Source organism: Clarias gariepinus, chromosome 14 (assembly GCF_024256425.1).
Source record: "Clarias gariepinus isolate MV-2021 ecotype Netherlands chromosome 14, CGAR_prim_01v2, whole genome shotgun sequence".
Taxonomy (NCBI): Eukaryota; Metazoa; Chordata; class Actinopteri; order Siluriformes; family Clariidae; genus Clarias; species Clarias gariepinus.
In genome coordinates, this window is record NC_071113.1 from 18,493,851 (window position 1) to 18,521,585 (window position 27,735).

At 37.7% G+C, this 27,735-nt stretch overlaps 1 protein-coding gene across 6 annotated transcripts in view; it reads left to right on the forward strand.

Moving 5' to 3' along the window:
* Positions 1-618: 618 nt before the first annotated feature.
* rbfox3a (RNA binding fox-1 homolog 3a) overlaps positions 619-27,735 on the forward strand; it is a 350,843-nt gene continuing 323,726 nt past the window's right edge. For all 6 annotated transcript variants that reach the window (XM_053511558.1, XM_053511554.1, XM_053511560.1 and 3 more), the window contains exon 1: positions 619-947. The gene's annotated coding sequence lies outside the window, so the exon portion shown is untranslated. The remainder of the gene's footprint in view (positions 948-27,735) is intronic.

The following is a 27,735-nucleotide window of genomic DNA, read 5'->3' on the forward strand; positions in this document are numbered from 1 at the left end:
AAGGGCTGACTCCACAGCAGAGTCACATATACTGTATACTGTATACTGTTGCACTGAAAGTGTAAAGAAATAGATTTCTGTTGGTGCGCGTGCACCTCACACCACATCTCCTCACACATCACGCGCATCTTACTGTGTTTTTCTCAGCGTTCCCACATTCTTGTGTTTTCGCTGTAACTCTAAAGCTGCAAATGTGGCTCATGTGAAAGGCGAGCGACTATGTTTATGGCGAGTAAGATTCACAGCAAGAGAGGGAGATACAGAAAAGGAGGAGGTGTACGATGGCTTTTTGCTTCTGCCGTTCAGTATCTGTCAGCCTGCGTTAGCGGCCAGAACAGGCGAAGAGCTCGCGTGAAACTGTCAGCGCATCCTTTCCTCCTCCGCGCGCGCGCTCTCTCCTCCTCCTCCTCCTCCTTCCCCGCTCTTTTTTTCTGTCCCTCCTCCCTCCCTCTCTCTCGTGCATTCCCTCTATGATGTTTCTCACAGGGTAAGGCACAGCCAGTGAGTGAATGCCTAGGCACTACCCCCCACCCCCCTTCTGAGTGTGTATGTGTGTGCGTGTGTGTATACACACACTGCAGGCGCGTGTAGCTGACCGCACTGTGCTCACAGATATGTGTGAAGACACGCACAGCACGCCAAAGAATCAGCAGCACTGATTCTAATGCTCGCTGCTTTCTTCCAGGACCGATCGCATTGCAGACCCATCCCACTCTCTCTCTCTCTCTCTCTCTCTCTGTCTTACACTCTGTTTCTCTGTGTCTCTCTCTTCCTTCTACTTGTACAAGCGTGTAGATCTGGAAAGGAAGAAAAAAAACCCCTCTCTCTTTCTTTCTCCCGCTCTCACTCACTCTTTCTTTCTGTCTTTGTGTCCTGCGGTGGGATAAGCTGTGAGAGGATGAGCCCCTGATCCAGCGCTGGACCCAAGTGACCTGACAGCTCAAACTGTGAGTATACAAGTCTCTCTGTCGCCTCCTACACACACACACACACACACACACACACACAAACCTGCTTTCATACACCAACACACAACAACTCATAGTTGCAGGAGGTTTGCAATATATAAGAGGCTGAATGGCACACACTATTCTTTGGTTTTGCAAATATCCTATAATTTTTGCCTTGTTTTCTTGCTCTGTTCTTGCTCTGGGAAAGTATTTCTTTGTGATCATTATGAAAGAAGAGTAAAAAAAAAAATCACTGATGTCTCACTCTTTAGCTCAGCAGCATGCCAACAGCATGGTATTTACATTTGGGCGAAACAAATATCCGCTGGCAAGTTGATTTGATTTCCAGATTTTTTTTGTTAAAGATGCCCTGGTTTTACATTGCAGCCACCTGCTAAGAAAGTTCCTCCAGAGATTCACTGTCATACCTTCTCTTATGTGATATTTAAAAGTACACCACGCTCTCTTCCCTTACTTGAAACGGCGCATTTATCTGTCATGCTGTCAGCGCTGTGCCCAAGCTTTTCAAATGTACATTATAGAGTGTGTGGAGAGAGGGAGTGAATGTCAGAAATAGAACTGAATATCATAACAATTTTAAGGTTTATTAAGCATGCTTTACAGTTTGGGTTAAAAAATGATGAATGAATGTGGTGGTACACTTTCAGTGGGCACCTTCAGGATGTCTTGAAATGTTCTTGCTTTCTGCTAAATAAAACTTGCCACATAGGTTATTTATATATATATATATATTTATATATATATATATATATTTAGGGAATTCTGTATAGCTTGAATGTTTGGTGCGGTACATTGGTATATAATCACATGTGGTTCATGAACATTGAATACTAGTCTGTCAGGATAAAAGGAGAACGTTTTGGCTAGACAGACAGAAACAGAGACTTACTTCCAGTTTACTTGTGTCTATCTGCTCGAGCAGTGAAGCATGTCTGACAACTAAAACAGCAACACTGTGCCGTTTACTCAGTGTCAAAAGTCAGCCAGCAACCAGATGTTTTAACAAATAATTCACTAAACACACCTGAGCACATGGTTATTGCATTTCTAGGTATTGGGTTAGTACTGGTTTAGTTCTCCCTAGTCACTGACCTGCATGCTTGTTCATGCCACGATTTGGCTAAAAAGGGAGCATGTACGTTGTGTGAAGCGGGTGCTTTATTTGTTGATGATTGTACTCAAAATTGTGCCACCTTCTTATTTCATTTCTTTATAATCATTACTGACTATTTGCAGACAGATTAAGCATTGCCATTTTTTTCTTGTAAATAATGCCCATACAGTACACAAACTTTAATGTCGTCACCTTTGTCAGAAAAACTGATAATTTATAGTATAATGGCAGTAATAAGATCTCAGCTTAATAAATGTGCGCTTTAAAAAAATTGAAACATTAATGAAAGGCCAAGTCTAGTAACAAAGTGAATGTGAACATACTATGAGCAAGCTGCAATACTGTATGTTGCAAAGCATCATGCTGTGCTGAAGTGAGCCATTTTGCTCCAGTGCCTCAGTTTGTGTTCTGTGCATCATGATACTATTAGAGTCTTCTGACTGGTGATGATACCATTTCTCAATGTGATGTCAATATCCTGCTGTGACACACATGGCAAATAAAAGACAGCACAAAATGATTGAAGTATATGGTCAGAGAATTTTATTCTGTCCAATGCAACCACAGAGAATAAATGGCTTAGAAAGCCATTTGAAGAGCACTAAAAAATAATATAAAAATGAAGAATTGTCATTTCTGTTAGCAAACCTAATGTACAGTACAATACAACTACATATTGTATGTACACAGCTTAATGTTGCCTATTAGGTAATTGTGATGTGCATATCTGAAATATGTTTCTATAAGCTTTAGACATACACAGCCTCACACGCACACATGCAGTACAGTATGTATATATATATATATATACACACACACAGAGGGGGAGGGAGAGAGAGCGAGATAATGTATTACACCTTTATAGAAAATATATTAGAGATTACATTCTATGTTCTGTGGATATTTAGCACAGCTGCTTTGCCATAAATAATTTGCAATTAATCAATTTGAGCAGTATTATAATAAACTGCCATACACCGATGTTTATCATCTCTGGCTATAAAGTTATTTTTATTATAGTAAAAGTATTATATTTAGTATTATAGTTCTTGTATGCCTGTCTATTTTAGATATTTTGCATTTCACATCTCACTGACAGAAATGGGAACAGAGTTTGAGACTGAGACCGTAGCTAGTACGGAAAACTGTGTCACAATTCCTGCCTCTGTGGCATTAAGGTATCATTTACCCATTCACTTATAAAGTTGGAATGATCCCTCACCAAGAACAGATCTCTTTAAAGTGTTGCATAAAAGAATATGAGGACTTTTAAAGTGGCAAACCTGATAATCAGAATCTCAGTAACTCAGTCATAACTAAAAAAAATATTTGCCTATAGGTGCTGGTAGTTAAAAAAATATTTTATAGTTTTATGTAGTCTTTCACAGTAGGCCACATTACCTCAGGAATAAAGGGAAGTACTCTCACCTCACCTTGGACCCCTGTTGTCACTGAACCCACAAGAGTGACGGATGCGAGTCTAAAGGATCTACTTGATTATGTTCAATGGAGAGCTTTCTCCTCTCACACCTTATTTATTGCTGGCTCTCATTCGACTGGAGCTCAGAGTAATAAATCTGTCACGCTCAGATATACTACCCCCCACACCTCCCCAATACACACACACACACACACACACACACACACACACACACACCTTTTTCCATTCTCTGAAACTGTTTGCATAAGGCAAAGCGAGGATAAACATAACTAAAAATCCTTTACAAGTGATTAGTAAGACACGCTTTGTATTAACAAAAAAAGCATGAAGATTATAGTTCCAGTTGACAGATTGTTATATTTTCACTTACTGATTCTAACTGCAATTTAAAAACATTTCATGCAGACTAGAGCTTTATCTTTGTATTTGCATTCAGTTCACACGGAATATTGCTTGTTCCTCTATTGAGAATCTGCACTTATGATTACTCATGACTCTGCAGGTGCATTCAGGTGCTTCCATGAGCTGTGCGGTGCTGTGGCACTTGCATGTGCTGTGTCGTGACAGCGAGCTAAATATAAAATGTGCCTAGGTAAATAGTGAGGAATGTGTCAGTGCCTCACCGTACAAAAGTCTTGAATACTGTTTGTTGGATCATTTGATGACTTCCTGTCTTTTCACTGATGCAGTACATAAGTAAGGCCCAAGGTTTATGTCTTTGAAGTGATGATTGTTCTGTGGGCTCAGGAACAGTGAGTCATCCACATATCATGAATTGCCATGCTGTGTATATTTTTGAGCAGCACTACGACCAGACTCTTAATCACTCACAGTTATAGAATGCCATAACTACAGCATCATCCACAACACACTCGCATGGGGAGTATTATTTGAAATATACATATAGAAATATGTTGTTTTTTTTTTATAAACTGAACAAGAGCTTTTGTTTGTTGTTGGCTGCTTTATCCTGGTCAGGGTTAAAGGGAATCCTGAGAAAACTGGGTGCACACTCACATATTCCCACAGTCTATAGAAACAATATTTAAGTAGCATATTCTCTTACCAGTATTTTTGGGAGGTCAGGGGAAACTGCAGGAAACCCACACATACACAGTGAGAACTCCACACAGACAGTAACCTGAGCTCAGGATCAAACCAGGAATCCTGAGATTATGAGGCAGCAAGATTACCTTCTGCACCACTTTGTAACATGTTGCCAGGAAACCTATGTCTCATTTTTAAAAACTTTTTTAAATGTAAAAATAAGCACAATAAAGTTGCATATGCACTAAGAAAACTAAAAGTGCTGTAGGCATTTACATCCCTCCTGCAACGCAGAGCTAAGCACATGCGAATAGCAAGCCCGGAGCAGTTCAATCTGAGCCCCTCAGCGACAGATTGATAGTCCAAAACAGGAAGAGTATTTTGAGTTTAAAGAAAATCATCATTGCTCTCTTACTGAAAGAGCTTCTCTCAATCATGTCTATTTCTGTAAAAAATTCCAGAGTTTAAAAGGTCAAACATATGATGTGCAATAAGCAAAAAAAAAAAAAAAAAAGAAGAAAGAAAAAGAATATGTGTTTGGTAAGTGTGTACTGGTTGGACTTGCTGACAATTTCCCCCCCAAAAAACAAGCTTTAAGGTGGAGCAGGAAAGAAAGATGAGAGACTGGTCCCTATGCAGCACACTGACAAAAGGCAGCTTAGCCAACAATTTCCTCCCTTCTTCTTGCAGAGACTGAAATAAAAAAGCGCACTGACTGGGGAAAGCCTGGCTTTATCCACAGTCTGTTTGATGTTGGATTTTGTGTGTGTCCATCCATGTGTGTATGTTTTTGGGATACCACCGGTCCTGGGAGAGCACAGACTACCATTGAGTGTCAGCGGGGGGGTGCAGGGTGACTTTAGCCCCTTGAGGGTCTCTCTTGTGTTGCCACGATCCACCGAAACAAGTGGAAAAGCTGGTTAACGCTGCAACTGCTTCTGAGGCACCGCTTCAGACCCTAGCTCTTAACGATCTATAACGCTTTCTCTCTCTTTTCCTTTTTCCCCATGCTCTCTCTTTCTCCCTCTTTTCCTCTCTCTCTCTGCTGGGTCTGGTGGTGGTGATTAGAGCACGGTGCAAGCCTCTGTAATAAGGATGGGGGCTATGGCTTTCGCGCCAGGCTGATCTGTCGTGCGGCCATGGTGGGTATTTCAGAGGGCTGCTGCGGGAAGATAGGGAGATTGAATAAAAAAAAGGCTAGCGGGAGGAGAGTAGAAAATGGGTGAACTTGTATTAACCGGTGAACGAGCCGCTATGTTCAGCAGGGATTGAGAATCTTCTCTCAGTTTACTCGCACAAGCAGCTTTTCCTACAAATTCAAATGGTTATTTTTTTTTTCTCTTTCTAATAATAGCAGCAACTAGATGGAAGCATAATTTTGTAACCATAGTTACTGATTACACACACAACACACACAGGATTGAATATTTAAATCCTTATTAATCTATTTATTTATCATCTATCTATCTATCTATCTATCTATCTATCTATCTATCTATCTATCTATCTATCTATCTATCTATCTATCTATATATATACACATGCATGCACATATATACTCTCACAAAGACAATAGGCATTGATTAAATATCTTGTGAATGAAGGCATAAAACCAATTTACATTTACAGAAGAGTTAAAGAAAAGTATTGTGATGAGACGCTAAGCTGCAGTAAAACATTTGAATGGTGCAAACATTTTACAGAAGACCATATGTCTATGAATAATGATCCTGACTGAGGGCTCAGAGCCTACTGCAGTCACACCCATGAACATTCTGCAAGTGTAACGGCTGATCGACAGCTAACTTGCCGCCAACTTGTGGAGGAGACACGTCTGTCTGTGGCAACTGTGCACACAATCATTCACTAATAGCATTCACACATTTCAAAAACTGGGTGTTATTGCTACATCCTCATACAGACCAGACCACATGTTTGGACTTAAAGCAGGCAGTCCGATCATGGTTTTGGGAAAACCTTCTACCTTCATGGTATCCAAGCACTAGTGAAACGCTGGGATAAGTGCATAAGTGTAGCTGAGGATTATAGACAGAAATAAAGGGAGCATAACTATGTTGTTATTCTGCACAATCAAAAGTCCCAGTTTGACTTGAACTCCCCTGTGTGTGTGTGTGTGTGTGTGTGTGTGTGTGTGTGTATTTAAACCTACAGCAATTTAAATCTGCACAGAAATGCATTTGCGTGATAACGATACTCGTTACAGGGAGGGGAAACAATAAATAAGCAGGTTACACAGTTACACTGTCTGTGGTCACTGTTTAAGTGTATTCTTTCATAAATAATGGCAGTCTATTGCAACTATAAATCCATAACAATTTAAGTTCTTTAAACATATAGTTAGTTATAACACAAGTCTAATATTTTATTTTGCATAACTTTATCAAAACATCAGCAAATCTACTGTTGCAATAATTGTGTATTTATGATGTCAGTAGGTATCATGATATATTGCTCACCTCTTTTTCTAGGGGATACAGTATATACCTATAAATATTTAAAAATATACTTTAGCAATAACTACGGCAGTAGGTTACTTGCTACGAAAAAGTGTATATAATACACTGTCAGCCCCCCAAAAGTTTTTAATGCACAACAATATTTTATTGGACCATTACCTTTAAGTATGGTGCACATTTGCTGTGGCATTGTTTGCAACATCACAACATTTATTTCTACCTAGCATTGCATTAATTTTGGCAGAGATCCTGTATTGATGACGGGAAAGTCTAACCAATCCATAAAGTCCACTCTAGCACATCCCTAAGACCTTTACTTAGATTAAAGTTCAGGACACACTTTCAGTTCAGGAGAGAAAAAAAAGCATAGATGTGGCACCCTGGTCATTTAATAAATTCTGGTAACGCTGTAAATTTAGTAAATTCATAACGCTGCTGAGGCTAGACCTGACCAACTGAAGCAAACCCAGATCATAACACTGCCTCCAGAGTCATTCTTTTTTCCATTGCTCCAGAATGCAATCGTTTTTTCCAATTAGTTTCCTTAAAGGTGTTTTTTTCATGGTCACAGCTGTTTAGTCCAGATCCTGTTCTTATCAGTTTGTGTCTGTGGAAATGTGGAAATTTACTTTCACTATTAAACATCCTGTGATTTCTACTGTTGTTATGTGGTCTTTGATCGTGGTCATTCATATTCTTTCTCTCACCACGTTTCTTCTGCGAAGTTCGTGGTTCAGTATTATTCTTCCATATTTGAATCGTGGATTGGAAATGTTTTTTAATCCAATTCCAGTAATTTTAGCAGTCTCCTGAGTTGTTTTCTTTGCATTAAGCAAGTCAATAATTTAACACTTCTGAAAAACAGTAGCATCTTTTTCTTTATGGCCTAGACGTGTAAATTATGAGAAGCTACACACTGGATTATTTAGGATTAAAAAAAACCTGTCTGAAACATATTAATCACTGCAGTAATTATCCAATCAAATGCTCTTAAGATCTTTCTTATTTAAAGCGCCCGTACAAAAGCATCCTGTGTCACCTCTTTGTGCAACTGCAGCTGAATAGTAATGATGGTTATAAAAGTTCTGTTCAGGTTGTTTCTATCTGCATTAAGTTAAGAAGAGCAGGAACCTCATGTCCTCTACCCTGTCCATGGTCTGTGTGCATGTGTGCTTTTATTTAGCAGAAGCTGTCATCTCCCATAAACTCTCAGCGTGCTTCCATCCATCCTCTCTGCCAGGTTTTCAGTGATGGGCGCACTTGTTACGGGAGAGAATACTGACAGCTCCAGTCGAACTGGCTGCTCTGTCGTTTCCAAAAGTAAGACATTGAGTGGATGAGTAAGAAAGTACAGTAGTTGGTCAACATTAACTCTTCCCCAGGTGGCCTTGCACATTACTTGCTTTCTGTCTTGGTCCTGACTTGACTTATATGTATGTAAGTAAACCCTAAAATGTAATGTACATTTTATAGCAATTTAATCACAAAATGGGTAAAATATGTACACTAAAATACGCTAATATCTTATATCTATAATATCAGATGGTAGTTGAGTGATTTGTGGTGGTGTCATGGTTAAGGCTTTGAATAGCAGCTAAGAAGGTGGTGTTCAAATGCCAGGACTACTAAACTGCCATGGTTGGGTCACAGAGCAAGAACACCTTAATCTAAAGGTTTTACAGTTACTAGAGTGTAAATGTTACTGTACAGTATGTTACTGTAACATAAATTGTAAATAAATGACCATGATATTACTAGTGTGTATTGTGGTCCAAGTAGTTCAGCTTTTCACCTGGCATGCAGAAGGCCTGGGTTCGATACCCAGCCAATGCTCACACCCAGGATGCAGGACATCCTTAGTGCCGGTCCCAAGCCTGGATGGAAATGGGAGGTTTCATCAGGAAGAGCATACAGTGTAAAACTGGTGCCATATTGAAACATAGGAAGCTGAAAGAACAACAACCTTAACATTAAGCAGGGTGTCATATTAGACCAAATGCCTTCAAGGATAGGTTTCTGCTGAAATTAGGTAGTCATTGTTCCTTTATGTCCTATTAAGGCAAGAATGGGCTTGCCATTAAGAAGTTCTGGAATTTTCTACCTATGCTACCATCTTAGAGACACTTGTAGCCTAGACAACAGTGGAGAAAAAGCAGAGAGGTGCTGCAGAGAAAGAGGGAAAAAGACAAGCTTTGACGGCACACATATTGTATATTGGCCACTACTAATTGCTTTGGTATAATGAGTTTACAGTTACAGTATATGCATAAATAGCCACCATCTGTAAGGGACTAAACAAACTTTTTTGTTTTAAATGAAATCAGGTGACATTGGGATGGCTTGATGTTAAGGTCATTTTGTACTGTACCTCCAGGATCCAGGTGTGATTCCTGGGCAGGATCGATTCTTGCATGTTCTTATTGTGCTTGGCAGGTTATCAGGGGCGGGGCTTATAGAATGAATTTCTTACACACACACACACACACACACACACACACACACACACACACACACACACACACACACACACACACGCACACAATAACGGATTGGGAATGACTGCTGTCTGGCTCTCGGATTGCATAATTTTTTTTTAAATAGCTTTTTTTAAAAATCCGCATAATTTGAATACTTAAATAGCGGACCTAACGCGTTAGATTACTTGTTACAATGAAAAAGTAATCCAAGTACTCTAACGTTCCTTTGTAACGTGTTACACCCAACACTGGATTTAATAAAGCTCTTTAGTGAAATATCGTATGACAAGTCAGTATGACTGACCTTTAATTTCAGACCATCCAAGAGGTCCAGCCTCAAGAAACCAAACGGTAACAGCACATAAGAAAAATATATTAAGTGTAAATTTTGACACACTGTGAGATGGTGGTACTGCAGATACTGTACCAGTGGAAAACCGAATGTGGTCGTCTGTTCATAAGTGCTGAATTCAGGCAATGAATCTTGCACACATAGAGATCCATATCAGTCTGTTATCAGCCTGTCTAGTTAAAAAAAAGGCATAAAATATTTTGACTCAATGAAGAAAATACAGTTGGAGAAACCACTTATGTGTGTGAAACCATAGCAGCATTTTTTTTTTATAGCAGTGCTAGTTTTAGAGCTTCATCCCAGTGAGATATAAACAGAAAACATGTAGGAGTGCAGCTCTGAGGTTGGCTCGCTTGGAAAGCTCTGCTTTAGAGTGTCTCCCACTAGAGGCCAGCCACCTCCACTGTGTCAGCTAGCATGCTGGTTAATCATCAAATACACCCTACACAGACAGAAGGAGAGAAACAGAGGCTCCTCTGCCTCTTTGTCATGTTTCAGTCATCTCCAGCCTTTGGGTGAGCTGTATAAATAAGAATGTTTATTAAGCAGTTTAGTTTCATGAATACATCAAGCTGTTCTTTACATTAGGTCCAGTGTTTCTGGTGCATAAAGCTGGTGCATACGGCCTTGTGGGTTTGAATGCAAATTGTCTCGCAGTCTCAGCTGAGTCTCTCTCTGCAGGGAATCGTCTTTTATGTTTCCCTTCTTTTTAGGAAAACCAGCTGAATTTTTCTTCAGATAATCTGCTCTACTTCAAGTATCCTTACATTTTTTTTTTTACTCTTTACAAAGGACCTACATATTTGAGTCAGAATCAGATATGTTGTTAGCTCTTGCTATGCTGTGATGGCATTAATGATTAATGATTATTCTTGTGATATACGAGTCAAAGGTTCACATATGGCATTTTGTTTAAAATCTGAAAGTACAGTAGCGTATTTTTGCGTAATAGCTTTGCAAGAGTGTAAAGAGACAGGTGAGGTTGGCAGTATTTATAGCCATTATAAAGTAAATGATAACAGGAAGAAACTTGTTTTGTGGACATTTCACAACATTAAACAGAAATATAAGCAAATAACAAGTGTAATGTTAAGTTAATAAAATATGAAATTGTTCTTGTGGTGAGAGAGAGAGAGCGAGAACATTTAGCGATATGCTGTTTTAGGGGGAAAAATGCATGTAATGAAATCACAAAGATATACAGTTTGATGTAGGACCTTAAAACAAAGTAAGGGCTCCAAGCTATAACTGATTTAGAACTATACAGAAAAAAGTAAGTTAAAAAAGTACAAAAGTTATGTTCTTTCTGAATATAACAAATTGCCCTTTAAATTAGTAAATTTATTTAATGTAACATATCTGCTAGTTATGTTTATATCTGTAGTTGTATGTTCAAGGTGAAGGATGGTTTCACTACTCATTTTGTTAGCTATTGAACTTGCAACTCAAAAATGATTTGTTCCAAGGCCAAGTGACCAGCATCAAATGATGTCATTTTGTTCTGTATGTACATTTTGATCACGCTTGTGCTGTGATTCTCTAAGTTTCTCCAAATACATTAACCTTCTTGCAGGATCAGCATTGGAACGAGCGCTCTTATCTATTTAAAACTATTGAACTTTAAAAATGGGTTTATGAGGGTTGAGGGCGAAAGTGAAATTGTACCCATATGAATAATGTGTGCTGTGACATACACTGGCCAGTCATAACGTTATGACCACCCGCCGAATATTGAGTAGGTCCTTTGACACCAAAACAGTAATGACCTATGTGTGCTGACACCTTTCTATTAGAACAAGCATTAACCTTTTCCTCAATTTTTGAAGGCTAGAAGAGCTACAATTTGAGCTACAGTTTTGGATGTATTGGATCAGACTACACAAGCCAGCCTTCACGTCCCATGTGCATCAGTGACCCTGTTCCCAGTTCACCAGTTTTGCTTCTTTGGATTACTTTTGGTATGTCCAGCCTGCAAGTATCCCGCAAGAGCTGCAGTTTTGGAGTTGCTCTGACCCAGTTGTCTTGCCATTACAAATTCGGCCCTTCTCACAGTAGCTAAATTTTCAACATCTCACATTACAATGACTGCTGGAAGTGGGTGGGCTAAATTAGGCAGCAAGTGAACTTTTTTCCTAAGGAAGCAGAAAAAAAAATCGGCAAGCATAAAAATGTGTTGGAAGCAGAAAAAAATCGGCAAGCATAAGGATTAAGTGACTTTGACAAGTGACTTTTAAGTGACTTTGACAATTTTTAAAGGCTAGAGGACTGTGTCAGAGCATCTCCAACACTGCAGTTCCTGTGGGTTGTTCCTGGTCTGCAGTGGTCAGGACATACAAAAAGTAATCCAAGGAAGGAAAACCGGTAAACTGGGGACAGGGTCATTGGCATGCAAGGTTCACTGATGCACGTGGAAAGCGAAGACTGGCCCTCGTAGTCCAACCAATAAAAGCGCTTGTGAAAATCAAATTAAGGAAAAGGCTAATGCTGGTTAATAAAGAAAGGTGTCAGAACACACAGTGCATAACTGTTATGGTGGATAAAGGGGGGACCTACTCATTATTAAGCATGTGGGTATGGCTGATCAGTGTATAAAGACTAATAATGGTAATGATGCGGGAATGATGACTGTTTACAAGAATTTTGTGTGTGGTTGATCAGTGTCAGGGCCTGTATATGGAAGAACACAATGTTTTTGAGTGCTCAGCAACAGAGTCTGTCATCAGCATGTCACAGAAAAGTCTAATCTATCAGAAAACCCCACTCTTGCTCAGTCTTGGAGCAAATGGATTTAAATAAAATAAAAACGTTCCAATCAGCCTTCCATGTGAAAGCTCATACAGACACTCAGAGTATATTTACACCAGAAATGGCTGAAGTGTAGACAAATGGCAGTATTTTAGCTGTTCCTGGGTTACAGGACTACTAAATGTTGGCACTCCATCTCTGTCTTTGTCTTGTGGACTTGTGAGCTCTGGCTGGGGAACAGGAAACACCCCATTTTCCTGGCCTCTAGCTGGTAGTATGGGGAACAGGAAGCACCCCATCGTTCTTGCTCTATAGTCCCAGCAGGGCAAGATGAGAGCCTGCACCTGCTACAGCTCTCAGTGCCGCCAAGTCCTCCTTTTGTCCTTGGCCAGCCGTGGCTGCGTGCCTCACTTCAGGTCAGGACAACCAAGTGTAGTTGGGCTCACCACTTTTCTACATCATTGATGTCAGTCATTGACAGCCCCTCCACCCCAGCTTCAATCTTCCCCCAGGGCATCGATCAGAGGAAAAAAAACCCAACCTAGATTTAAAGATGAGATCAATGGGAGCCAGGACTCATGGAATTCTGCTGCAAGGGGCAGTTTCAAAGTTACATGGCACCAAATGTCTTTCACAATTTATATTAATGTCATTATCTGTCAGCTGTTTAATAAATAATATATAAATCCATTGTCACCCTTAAAATCAAGAATGTAGGTATAATACTAAAAAAGCTTTTTGAAATACCAGCAAAAGAAACAATCTTTCCTATTTTTGACATGTTTTTAGGTTTAGGCTTACAGTTTTTTAATTATTAAGTTTTTTTTTTTTTCAATTACTGGTATTCCAGGGCTGAGGATTAAGGATAAATATTGCTTTTTCCCTTGCTTGTGTTAACATCGAGTTCAGCAGGTTGTTTAATAGCCTTAAAGTTGATTTGCATTTAGATTCAAAGTTCTCCTGGGTTGAGATGGAAGTGAGTGTGGCATATTTTGGAAAGCTGAGTGAATTGGTCTAGAGCTGAGATCAAGGGCCAGAGTCACAGACCTGATCAATTCTTTGAGCTGCTTAGACAGCAACTTACCTTCCTCCATTCCTCTTTTTCTCTTCATTCTCCTTCTCACCTCTTTCAATCAGTCTGACTCTCCCTCTCTCCCTCTTTCATCATTTTTCTCCCTCTATCCCCTAATCAATAGCTGATGCTATCACACCCCATCAGCTGTGAATGAATGTTCTAATGGAGGTCAGGTCACCAAGGACTTTATCTACTCTCACAACCAACCCACCAACTGAGGCCTGATTATGGAGGCCAAGTGCATATTTGTTGTAATCATACGGGGTCATGCACTCTTTTTTTTTGTGTAGAGTATACACATAAATGTACATGATTTGGTTTGCAATCAATGCAGTTTACTTAACCCGACATGATTACACTGAAAAATGTGCTTTAATATATCATACTGCACACCACACCCAGCATATCTGTAAGAAAGTTACTGTATAAAGGCCAACCTGGGCCAGCTGGTGGTGGTGATGAAGGTTAGCCGCAGTACCATTTTTAACAGTGTGGCGGCTCAATATTCTGTCGAAAGAGCGAAGCCATAAAATCAGTGAAGTGCAGAGCAAATGTGGTCTAGGAAACATTATTGAAATAGAGTAGAAAGCAAACTAATAAAATTCAATCTCCCAGCAGATGCCCTCCAGTTTAGCTGTTCCACTGACAAGCTATCAGTGTTATAAAATCACTTCCAAGTTTAACTCTTAGATTATGAGAAGGTATGTTATTCGCTGTAGCCTACATACAGTATGCTTTAAACCTAAATATAGCAATGTGACAATAAACAAAAAAGAACACACTTTGAAAAATAATTATATTTCTCTCTTTTAGACCAAAAAGTACATCTTGTTCTCCCTGCAGTTTTTCTGCACTACTAAGAGATGTCTAGTCTTTTCTGCAGAAGACAGAGGACTATACACTTTCAGACTCAGAGGTGATTTGCAACAATTTATCATAATTCAGATTTTAATTGTGTATGAGACTTTCTTGGGTAATAATTTAATAGTTTTTTTTTTTTCAAAATTATCCCAGAGTATATACTGAGACTAGGACTGCTGTACACATTAGACATATATATTATGTACAGTATATCCAATCTGGTGCATTGAAAGAATAATTTATTTCAGTAGTTCCCCTTTAGGTATAATTATTTTTCATTTACTTTGAACAAAACTGGGTAATATGTAGTTTTGTGTATAGCGATTAAACATACAGAAAGGCCCGTTAAGTATTTAGTTAAGGACACAATTTATGTATTTTTGCTTCTATTCAACATTACAATGGATTTGAAATTAAGCAAGCAACATTTGTTTGAAGGGTAGACTTTCAGCTTTGATTCAAGGGGTTGAATAAAAATATTTCACTTCAGCCTTTCTTTTTTTATTATTTAACAAAGTCCCTCTGTTTTCACAAGCTCAAAAGTAAGGAAAAACTAACAATCATAAACCAAAAATATAAAATGTAAATCTGGCTTTTCTGTTACTGAGGATTACCACTCATTTTTGTTAAACCATATTTAGTTTTATGAAGGTGTCCTTTGATTGTACAAATGACATGCCTACCTCCTCTAGCTCGTTCTTGACTCAGCTAAATGTCAAGAATAGTTTTCCATGATCTATGGTAGAATTCTATGATCATTCATCCTTTTGTTGACTTCCATGCGTTTTGTTGAGGCTGAGCTCCCCAGTGCATTCCCTTTTTTAAAGAACATAAAATTGTTGATTTGGCTACTGCCTAGGCTTCTGCTGTTTCTCTGATAAGTCTGTTTTTTTAGCCTAATGATGACCACCTTACTTGCATCAATACCTCTTTGAACTGAATATTAGTTTTCATAAACAGATACAAAATTCAACACTTGGAATCAATACCAGAACTTTTATCTTCTTATTTTGTCATGAAATAACTAAAAAAAAGGCCAACGAGATGTTTCAGACATCAGTGAGCCTGAAAATTACTACTAATACATTAATGAAGCAGTTTCAAAACAAATAATTAAAAGAGCCATGGGGATTTGCAACCCCAATCCTAGGAACCTGATGCGTTGGAAATGATAAGGCTTTAACTAGTTTAATTGATAACTATTAATTATTATTTGTATTTAGTAAAATACAGTTAATTTATTGATTCTTAACGTTCTATATTTTTTAACCATACTATAATACAGTCATGATCAAAAGTTAATCTAAAAAAAAAATGCAAGACTAAGTGCCCCCTTATTGCTTCCACAGGATTTTAGAGGATAAGTTGTAGCCAGGTGTTGCTTATCATTAGCCTATGATTAATTTAAAATAAAAGCAGAAGTTTTGGCAGCTTGCTGGTCTAAGGCATTCAAGATGAGGGAAGCTTGCTGGTCTGGGGCATTTCCCAAGAGGGAAAGACATAAGCAATGATCTTAGAGAATAAATTGTTGCAGCGCATTAATCTGGAAATTGGTTCTAAAACCATTTCTAAACAATTTGAAGTCTAAAATTCTGCCATGAGAAAGATTGAAAGTAGAAATTGAGATTGAAAGCGTTTAAGGCAGTTGCCAATCTTCCCAGGCGTGGACGTTCCAGCATATTCCCCCCAAGGTCAGACCGTGCAATGAAACACCCACAAGAACTACATCTAAGACCCACCAGGCTTCACTAAGGATGTTACATGTCCATGACAGCAAAATTAGAAGAAGAATTTCAGTACGGTTTGTTTGTAAAGGTTGCTAGGAAAAAGCAGATGCATGACTGAGGTTCACAAAACTGCATCTGAACAAACTGCAAGACTTCTGGAAGAATGTTCTATGAACAACTGAAACCAAAGCAAAGTACAGTACTTAGTACTGCACAAATTTTTTTGCCTTTATATTTTGAAAATAAATAATAGCATGATGAAAAAATGTATATGTTGTTGTTTGTCTGAGGTTGTATTTGCCTAAAATTGAGACCCGCTATAATCAGATGATTTTTATTATGCTTTATTATTACACACACATACCACAAATAAACATAGATGTAAAAAAGGGGATACTTACCTTTGAACATGACTGCAAATTTATAATCTAAAGGCTAGCAGACAAGGTCCACTTTTTATAAATAAATATAACCCAACCATTTTATCATTTGGATATAACCTTGCTTGTATACAGTCAGAAACATAGCCTGGGTCATCACAGATTCTGTTAATGGATTTCTGAATCCCTTCGAGTGTCCTCGACCAAGGCTGCTCGATTGAAATGAAAATGTGTCATGACATATGTAATTGTGTGGGAATAAAACTTAAATAAATCATTTTACTTATCTACAACACTAATGCAATATCTGTTAACACTGCCAGTTCCCAATGAGACTCTGGGTTCTTAAACATTTGCCACTTTACTGGTCACATTAGTTAGTCTTTCACTTTGATTAATGGCTCACGCTGTTTAAAGTATTGCATTGCTATAACTGCTGTATCAAAGTCCAAGTCACTATCAATGCAGTTTCTGTCATGGGAACACTGGGTATGAGGCAAGAATACATACTGGATGGGGTGCACCAAGCAAATACATATTTATACATATACAACATGATTTGGAAAATGGAAGGAAACTAGAAAACCTAGAGTAACCATGCAGATACTGGGAGAAAAGTTATTGAAGATAAAAATTCTAGCATTACTGTTCCTTTCCACTTAATTGTTATTTTCCCTAACCAGTTAAGCTATATACATTGGTGTTTACGTTAAACTATTTAAAAATTTTGTTTTAATGTTAAAGTAAATTTTTAATAAACACACATTAGAAAAAACTTTTTAAGCTTAAAGTTTATAGTCTATAAGCTTATAGCTTATAGTTTGCACTAAGTACAGTAGCACAAATAATTGTGAGAACATTTTCCTGAAGCAAGTATTTGTATGTTTATAATGCATACCATGTTAATGTTACCATGTTTTAGTTTTGACAATGTAGTGTAGAAATGAAATAAGCAGTCAAATGGTAGCTAAAACCATCCTATATAAAATAATAGAAAATAATGAAGAATGTTTTTCACCCTCTTGGCCTTTGTGGGTGGCTCAGAAATTAGTTTCTGATTTACTCTGCAATAGTGCAATAGTTTGCAATCGTGTATGCTGTTTTCAGTAGTCATCAGGGATAATGATTATGAAAAATGAGGAAACACATAAATGTAACTGATGAGTATTATCTGTGTCAGAAATGGTCTCAAGGCTCACCTTCATTCCTAGCTTACTGGTTCTGACAGTTACAGTGATCGAGATTGACGTCTCGACCTTTGGTGTAAAGGCGCAGCAAACGGGCTGAAATGTTCAGTTTCACCTTAATTGAGATGCTCCCGCAGCTGTAGTTTATGCCATGAATCGACTTTCTCTTGTGATTAATCCTTAGCAATTTAGCTAATGCTATAAAAAGTACATCAAAGAATCCTACAGCAGCATAGGGCAGACTATGCTGCACAATGTTTATGTTTTCCCCCATAGAACTCTACACTCTATACTGATTTACTCATTTTGATTAAAACCTCCATCCAGAGGGGCGCAACAATGCAGTCATCATTCAAAATATCCTGGAATTATATCAGATGTACTGCTGTAAAGATAGCAGTTAGAGTTCATGAATAGGGAATTGACAAATAGAACTGGGCAAATATGTGGTAAAGGCACACATTATCAAGTCTCAAATGGCCTTCTGTTCTTTTCCTGAAGCCCATTCTCCTGACAAGCTAATACAAATTGTAACTAGGTGTCATAAATCGCATACAGTGACAGAGTAGGTCAAGGCAGAGACAAGATTACTAAACCATTACGGTCAATCAAAAGAGTCCTTGAATTTGAGAATTTTAATTATTGTAGGGTCTCTCTGTCTCTCTCACTCTCTCTCTGTCCCTCTTTTTTTCACTCTCTCTCTCTGTCTCTCTTAAGTCTTCTATAAGACTTGTTGTTGATCATACTGATAGTCTTTTGCTAACAAAACACCCTGTAATGTATATTTACAACAATTAATTTCAGAATGTTCCATGCAGGTATTAGTGTGAGTCTCTGCTGAGCTGCACTACTGTTCCAAAACTTGAAAATCGTATTTATTTCTTTTCCAAGAGACAACAGGCAGTCTCTTTAGTAATACAGTATAGAACTAAAGATTTGTATAATCAGATAGTCTTGACAGCTTGATTACCTTAATAAGCATATTAATCAAAGACATTGCAATTAAATAAAACATGTAATGTACAGTTAAGGAACTAAATTTTGTGGACTAAATTAGATGGTAAACACATTAGCTTACCTTCACATTTTTGGCTTCAAGAACCTCTTTTTTCATGCTTTGCTTTAGTCTTATCACGATACAGGAACAAATCATCATAATCACCTTGTAATCTTCCTCTGACTAATGACAGTAATGATTAGGCAAATTACAGCCGACCAGGTTTTGAGCCTCTTGACAGATCAAAAGCTCTTCTGTCAGATTTGTTTGCTACACGTATTTTTTTAAATAATTATTTTATTCATATGACTTAAGTATATGTTTTTTAATGCGAAGAAGCTTGAAACTAAGGCAATTATTAAGGATTGCATTTGTGCATGCACCTTTGTCTGTAAATGTTGAACACACTGTTCATGGATTTAGTGGCTTTATGGTTTTTAGGAAAAAAAAAAACTGTTTTATTTCATCAGCATGCTTAAGTGAAACCTAGCATGAGATTAATGTTTAAAATGTACTGTATATCCATATTTGTTTTGTAGTATCCTTGCAGGGTGTTGTGTACATCAAGCCAGTGTGCCTTCTCCAAGTTAAGAAACTCATTTGACTGGTGTGTTATTCACACGTGGCTTGGCTGGGGTGGAGGAGACGGGTGGACCCTACTTTGTCTTGTGCATGTCATCTTGTCAGGCTGTGACTCACTCTTCGTCTTCCACCTGGCCTCACATTATAGCAAGGAGAGGTGGCTCAGGGAATGGCTGAAGACACCTAGCACCTCTCTCTCTTTCGCTCTCTTATTCACTGTCTCATATGGCCTATATAAATAAGGAATCTCTTCTTGCTCTGCTTATATAATGTTTATTGTTGATAATGGTGGGTCTGATTTTCTTGATTTTGTATCTAATAATAATTGGGAAATAATGAATAATAACACTTTCAGCAATGTGCTGCAAATGGAAATAGAACAATATGCCCTTTCTTTCTTTCTTTCTTTCTTTCTTTCTTTCTTTCTTTTTTTCTTTCTTTCTTTCTTACTTTTTTCTTTCTTTCTTCCTTTCTTTCTTCCCATACTCACAGATTACACCATAATTAAGTGTTTACATGTGTCTTTACAGGGTGGCTTAGTGCTTAGCACTGTCGCTTCACACCTCTAGGGTTGTGGGTTTGAATCTTGCCTCCAGTCTGTGTGTGGAGTTTGCAAATTCCTCCCTGTAAAACCTTTATGAGAGGTTTCAGTTTTAATTCCCTGGGATAGGCTCCAGGCCCCATATGACTCTACAAAGACAGAATAAGTTCTTCATGGGTTTTCTTTGGGTACTCTGGTTTCATCCCACAGTCTAAAAACATGCAGATTTGGCTAACTGGTGTTCCTAAATTGCGTGTCGTACAGTATGTGTGTGCTCTGCAATGCATTGGAAAGGTGTACCCCGCCTTGTGCCTACTGTAAGGCTCCAGGCCCCTGCAGCCCTGCATACAGGATAAAGCGGTATACTGTAGATGATGAGTAAATGAGTAAAGAAAACCTCCAATTTTAATATAATTTTAAGGTTCAGTATGAAATGGTATGTTTGGTATGTAAAATATATGTTTTTGTTACTTATAAGAAATAAAACATGTATCGCATTTTTTAAGCTCATCAGCATTTTTCATTATATTTTCCTAAGATATATTTTTTTTACATCACATTTTGTATGCTGTTTTGGTTGACCAATGGCTTTTATGTAATCCAATATCACCCAAAACTATGACTGCTATGCCCCAGGTTAGATGTTCTCATTGTATCTGGTGATCCCAGTGTATAATGTTTCCTTATCTGAGGATCGACAAGGCAGAGGGGAAAATAGAAAGAGAAGAAGGGTGATGAAATAAACAAAGAGTACAAAATGGGATGCAGTGGCCTCGGTGCAGCACCGATGACACCTCTCGGAAACATTTCATTCATCAGAGAGGAGGGGGCTTGAGCCTTTTGAAATAACCGCAGATAAAGGACACACCCTGATGAATTGAATTGTGTGGAGAATGGATTTGAATTCCCCACCTGGTTATCTGTGCATTACGGAAGGCCTTCTTTCAGACTCTGGGTACCTCTCTGCTTTTCAAACTCCTGGCACCAGCTTCCATGCCTGAGTGCACCTAGAGCTCAAACACTGCTAAGCTTTCTGGGTAACGAGGTGGTTGAACCAGCATCGTATACACTGTTTACATATCAGGGTGTCATGGTAATGCCACAGAGACGCAGAACTACATTGCCTATCCACGTGTGTCATCACATATCATAATCACTAGCATTGTGCCTCGTTTTACCTTGATTAGCACCCCTACAGAAGCTTTAAGTGTCTAATTATTTAGCTATTGTTTGATGTGCATCCCAGCAAATTGATTATACCTTTAAGATTCTCGCCTCGTGTCCATATTTTATGCTTATTGCTTTCAAAATTAAGTTTTTCTTTGTTTGTTTCTTGGTTAATAAAATATTCTGTACTTGCATTTTCCTTCACTTCCTATTCATGACAGAAACCTATGTAACATGCGTGTAGGAATGATGTCGGATGCCTGATGTGGGAGCTGCAGGGACAGGAAGCTGGGTTAGAGCCACATGGGAATAGCTCAGTACCATGTGCTCTTAAGGAGGGGGTCCTTACCTAGCTAGAACCATCTCCAACCCTCCCTGCCCCCTTCAGATGTTACTCCACCTCTTGTTCCATGGAGGATGCTGCTCAAAACAACTAGACAACAAGAGTTGTGAAAGTTGAGCTGACTAAATGAACAAGGTTTCCAAGCAGGACGAAACAGATAAATAATTTAAATAAAAGTCAATAAATAGGCCAAATAAGAGCTGGGGTGGAGGTTTATCTTATTTGCTTTTTTGCCTCTTGTACTCGGAAAAGGGTCAAATAAACAATGATCTGGTGAATTTTAGCGGCACCTTATCATGATTTAATTAAACATACTTATAAGAGACTAGAGAAAGTCACTTATATCGGGTACCTGGGAGACTTTAGCCAGGATTCTTTTGGAGAATCTATGTAAAATCTCGGATGATCTATCCAAAACACAGATGATGCTTTGGTTTACTTGATAAACTGCTTAATATACTTAGACTTGTTAAAAAAAATATATAGTGTAAGACACCATCCCTGTCCTAATATGGTAGATTTGGCCAGTCCTAACAATTTTAAAGGACAGATGGCTGGTTCAAGATATTGTACAGTATCCTGACACATTTAGATTGTGCTGTAGCTTTGGAGCAGATCATCAATTAAAGAAACTGAACATGTGGTCCAGATGCTATGTTTCATGGATTTCAATCTGCAGCAGCTGTTTTCAAAAATTTAATTTTGCAATGGCAAAATGTGCTTCTTTCAAATTAACATGAAAGTGTAATTTTGTTAATTAATGATGACAGCATTTCATAAGATGCATTATGATTAGGAAGGGGTCACTTTCAGTTTTATGTGACTGCAGTATACAGTAGTCACATAAACAGTCCATAAAAAGTCCATGAGTCCAGAAACATAAATATGCATTTTGTTCTGTATTAAATTATGTAAGCTTTCACTTTTTCATATAAATATGTCGTGTCATTAAGGTATTAAGTTGCACAGGTTAGTTTTGTGCTACGGCCAAAGAAGTGCATTAGATAAAATTTATCAAATTAAAATTAATCACATGTCCCAAGAAATAAGTTTTTTTCACATATTCCAGTTAGGAAACAGGGGCCAGAGTGCAGGGTCAGCCAGGATACAACATCCCTAGAGCAGTTAGGGGTTAGGTAGGGCCTTGCTCAAGGGCTCAGTGATGGCAGTTTGGCGGTTCCCCTAAGCTTGAACCCCTAACCTTCCGATCAGTAATCCTTAAAAAGCCTTAAACCTTTCAGCCAACATTGCCCCATATAGAAGTACAGCTACAGATGGCTGTAGCATTGCGTAAGGAATCAAACTTGGTGTCTCCGGATAAGAAGGCAAGCATGTTACCTCTGCAATCCTCAGTTTTATCAAAACTTGGTTAATAAATATCACATCTTGCTGGTCCCTTAGCAGAATTGAAAGTTTTAATCCTAAAAATTGTTTTAATGCACTTTAAAGAACACTATTTAAGCTGGTTACTCCAGTTTTCTTAAAAAAAAAAAAAAAAAAAGAACCTTTTTTTTTTTTAATTTAAAAAAATCTGCTCTGGGTAAAGATATAAGTCACAGAATCCTCATTTAACAATTTATTTTTAAAAAATCTAATAAACAGATTTTTCTAAGGCCCACTTTGTAAACAAACTTGCAGTGGCCTTATCTCTTAGCAACCTGACATGATAGAGGAATACACTTTAATCCAAGATAGATTCAAAAAGGAGCTTACTGGATCAGTAATCTTAAAATATTCATAGCCTAAAATACTTGATTGGATGTGTTGAGTCACAATTAAAGCTGTTTGTCACATTCCTTCTCTTTTATTCCCATAGAGTCCCATAAAGAAAATAATGAATTATAAATTTGATTTCCTAAGTGTCATAAGTTCATCCAAAGCATATCACTATATTAATCCATTAAAGCGCACAAAGTTTTTATCCTTGCAAAAATAGCAATTAATTTATCTGTCTTTGGAGTGTTGAGCTACACCAGCAAATTGGAAAATAATTAGAAATGAACTGAAACTGCCTGACTTCATTTTATTCCGAGAGCACTCATCTAACCAACCTTGTGATTCATTATTTCATCAGTATATTATTACATTAAAACCCAATAATGTTGCTATGTTTTCTGTTTGATTTATTGCACTCCCTAAAATGGGTGGGGAGATTTGTCTTCTTTAATGGTTAAGCACCTAACTGCTAACTACCCCTAACTCCTAACTACTGCTTACCAAAGTACTAAAGCACACAACAGCAAAATCTATGGCAATTTCTTCTGTAATTAAGGCTAGCATTTTATGTCAGACTGGATCAGTCCGCTCATATTAAAGTGATTTTAAAGATTTATCTCTACCTAGTGTGAAAAATGATATTCAATTCCTTATGCCTTTTGAAAATGACAGCATTGTGGTGTCAATTTATAGTCACAATTTCATTAACTGGACAAAGATGTGCTAGCTGAAAATGTCTGGCATGCATAAGTGGTGTTCTTGTGCTACAGGAGAAAGTGCAGTCAGGGTATGACATTGCTCTGGGCCTTTTATTCTCCTTGTTATGGTGTTAAACTATTTCATTTATTCGGTGTGAATCTTGCTGAGAGCTCACTTTGAGCTCGTTCTTTGTATCAGAGGGAGAGAGGAGTCCGCACAGGAGGGACATAATGAAATTGCATGAATGTACTTGCACCCCAGAATCTAATTTATTTCTCTTGTTTATTATTGAAAGACAGTCATTATGAAATGTAGAGCTTTGGAACAGTCTAAATAGAAAGGGTTGTTTTGGGGTCCTTTAATTTGATGATTACCCTTTTATTCAATTTGAGCTGGTTAGAAGGGGGAAGGAACAGTGTTGTAATTGACAGATTTTTATGGTTCTCAATACTAATACGTTGATGGTGGCTTGTAAGTTGTTGTGGCTTTGCTGACCTCTTTTCCTCATACGTTTAATAGAAATTGAGAAGAAGTGTGTCAATGAACAGTATCCATTAGTGCATATTCTTGTGCATCTTCCAGGATCTGTTAATTAGCACCTGCCTAATATTGAGTAGGTCCCCTGCTTTGCTGCCAAAAAAGTAATGACCTATGTGTACTGACACCTTGCAAAGAAATACAGAGATGAGTCACAAGCATTCTGTAACCTCTACAAAAGTAATGAAAAGGCCCAAGTGTGGTGAAATAACGGCTCTGCTCATGATCCAAAAACATATGAGCTCATTGATCACGCAAAGTGCAGGAAGTGTCATGGTTTGGGCTTGCAGAGCTGCTTCTGGAACGAGTTCATTATTCTTCTTTGATGATGTTTTGTCTTCAAAGGTGTCATGTTTTGAGCTGTTTAATACGTGTAGGTATACATTAAACCCTAAAATATGATATATCATCCCATATTCATCTTTTATAAGTCTCAAACCCAAAGTCTGCAGTGGAACACAAACAAAACAATGGGCATAGTATTTCCAAGCCTTTTGGATGGGACTATGGGACCATGCGATTTACCCAGTAATACTGAGTTTATCGCGATTATTTGATTATCTCTGATTATATTTCCATTTCAGTATTTTTATACAGTATGTACAAAATTGCTATGCATGGCCATACCTGTTACTAAAGATAACTCTTATCAATTCAGCTTAGTTTGACCTGATACTAGCAGCCAAAGCACAGACCAAGCTGGCCATGCTGGTAGAAAATCTTCTCCAGCTGCTGAAATGTATTTTTTAGAACTAATAAACGGTCAGGTAGTAGGACATTCAATAAGGAAGTTGTAAAAGTAATACTGTATATAAGCGAATAAAGACGGTCTATCAGTTTAACCAGCTTGCTTTGTCTTTTGGCAGCTGGTAGCAGGTAAAACTAAGCTGGATTTTTTTTTTTTTTTTGCAGACCCAGGTGCCCTTATAGATCAGGGGTGTGTTTGTGCTCCTGTGTGTACTTGAGTTTGTCTAAACATACAATACCTTTGTCAGAGCAAAGCAGTCTGTGTTTGTCTCCTGGTGATTGTCAGAAGCATTGATCAATGAGGATGTGAAGTGGCTTATCTCTGGAGTTGTGTGTCAATATCATCACCATCTCTGTAAGCTCTCTGATAAACAATGTTTCAGGAAACACGCAGATACTGATAATAAGTGGCATTTCCTGACATCTCACTTCTCCTTTCTAGGATGTGTTTAACCTATAGAATTGTTTATCTGAAGGGGACATAGTTTTTATTGTGGCATTTTTATGAGATGATACATATTGATTACATTATGTAAAAAAAAAGTAAATTACATAGTAATGATTTCATTTTTTTTTTGCTGGAAGAAACACATTTGCATGTTTGGAAATCAACAGGAGTCAAAGCTTTTTTGTCAATTTTGTCACTTCTATGCGTAAACATATTTATGATGGAAATTTTTATGATGGGTCTTATTTAGATAACCAACAGACCAATGGGGGTATTGCAAAAAAAAAAAAAAAAACTATTTACACAAGCCTGTGTTGTATAAGATTTAATGTAGTGTGAAATTAAAAAACCTCACCAAAAACATTACCAACATGTAAAAGCAGCATGCTACCCATTCATGATATTTATGCTTGGCTACTAAAAGATGAGACATATTTATCGCAAAAATGCATTACTGTCCAAATCAGTTATGAAAGACGAGTTGTTGGAAAGTAAAGAAAAAAAAAATCTAGCAATAGGATCAGAGACTGGTCTGGAACTCTTTTTCCTCAAAACTGATCCTAGTCCTAGCATGTGGCAAATTTGTGCCATTGTAAATGGATATTAAACTCAGTACCCAGATTACAACGCTGTGGGTTTCTTATTTATGAGTACAATCTTAGAATCATCTACAGAATATAAATAGGAATTTCTGTGCTGTAGAACGCCCTTTACTAGGCCGTTATACCTGGGGCTGCTTGATTTGATAAATCAATGAATAAACAATCACATTGCAATTATTTGGACGAATATTGTAATTACAATTTTATCTGTAATATGTAACTATTAAATGCACCTTTTTCTATTCAAATTTATTTATCCAGGCTAACAGAAAATAATGGCACAAATTATCTCAATAAAGTGATATTGGAAAATATTTATTTATCACCTCAAAACAAAACTCTAATTATTGTCAACCTCTTCATTAATTACCAACTATGAATGTATTACCTGAAATAAATTGCAGCCCTTCAATTAAATAATTGCATAGGTCTATGTTGTGACGTTAATTATTATGTGTGTTATTATTGTCCAGCACTATCTTATACCGTTTTACTTCTTAAAACAGTTATAATTAAATATGCTCCAAGCTATTTAAAATTAAAATATTAAAATTCTTTCATCATTAAAAAAAATAAATAAAAATTCTGACCTGGCCTTTAACCGGCCTGCGATCTTCATATGGAATGAAATTTACATTACAAGAATATGAAATGAATTGTTAGTTATTGTGTAAACCTAATGTTGATACTTTCAAAAAATATATTGTTCTTGAAACATTTCCGTAAAAAACAAACATTTAACAACAACATAGGTTTTTAACCAGCAGTATTAACTGATCTGATGTGGAAAGCTGTTGCAATATAAGGTCGGTGGCTGCACGGATGTAATATTATGAGCATTAACTTAATCTGTCCACCAGTTCCCCTGGCATTTTCAGAAATCTCTTCTTCAATGAAACAAGAAAGTTTCATAATTGGGTATTTCCACTGTACATGAGTGATGTCATACAGCGGCCTGGCTATTTGGTGCTTAGCATTCTGGGCAGCCATTTGTCATTGTGAGTTATGCTGCTATAATTGCACTGTGCCTCTGGGCTAGACCTTGGGGAGCATGGCCTTGTCAAGGTGCATTCATGGCAGGTTACGTTGCTTTGCCTTTATTGATCAGGTGCTGGATGGAAATCTGGCTGAGCACAGGCTCTGCCAATTGAAATTTTGACACCAGCTTTCCTATGAATAAGAATATAATATGCTGTTAAGGCTTCAATTCCTAGTTCTGCTTCTGATTTAGACACTAGTGATGTTTGCAGGAAATGTTTTTCAAATATTGTATTTTTAGAAGATTCTTATCCACCCCTTATTTCCGAACATATTGTGAACACAAATATAACTGCTTGTGAACATGGCCAACTAATTACTGTGCAAGAAATTTCACTTGAGATTAGTCAACTACCACTATAGTCCTGCCCTCGCCTACACACCTACTAACACATGCTGGCACACCAGTATCCACCCCTGTCTAAGCTTATTTGGATCTCTGCTTAGAAGTTGTATGAATGTTT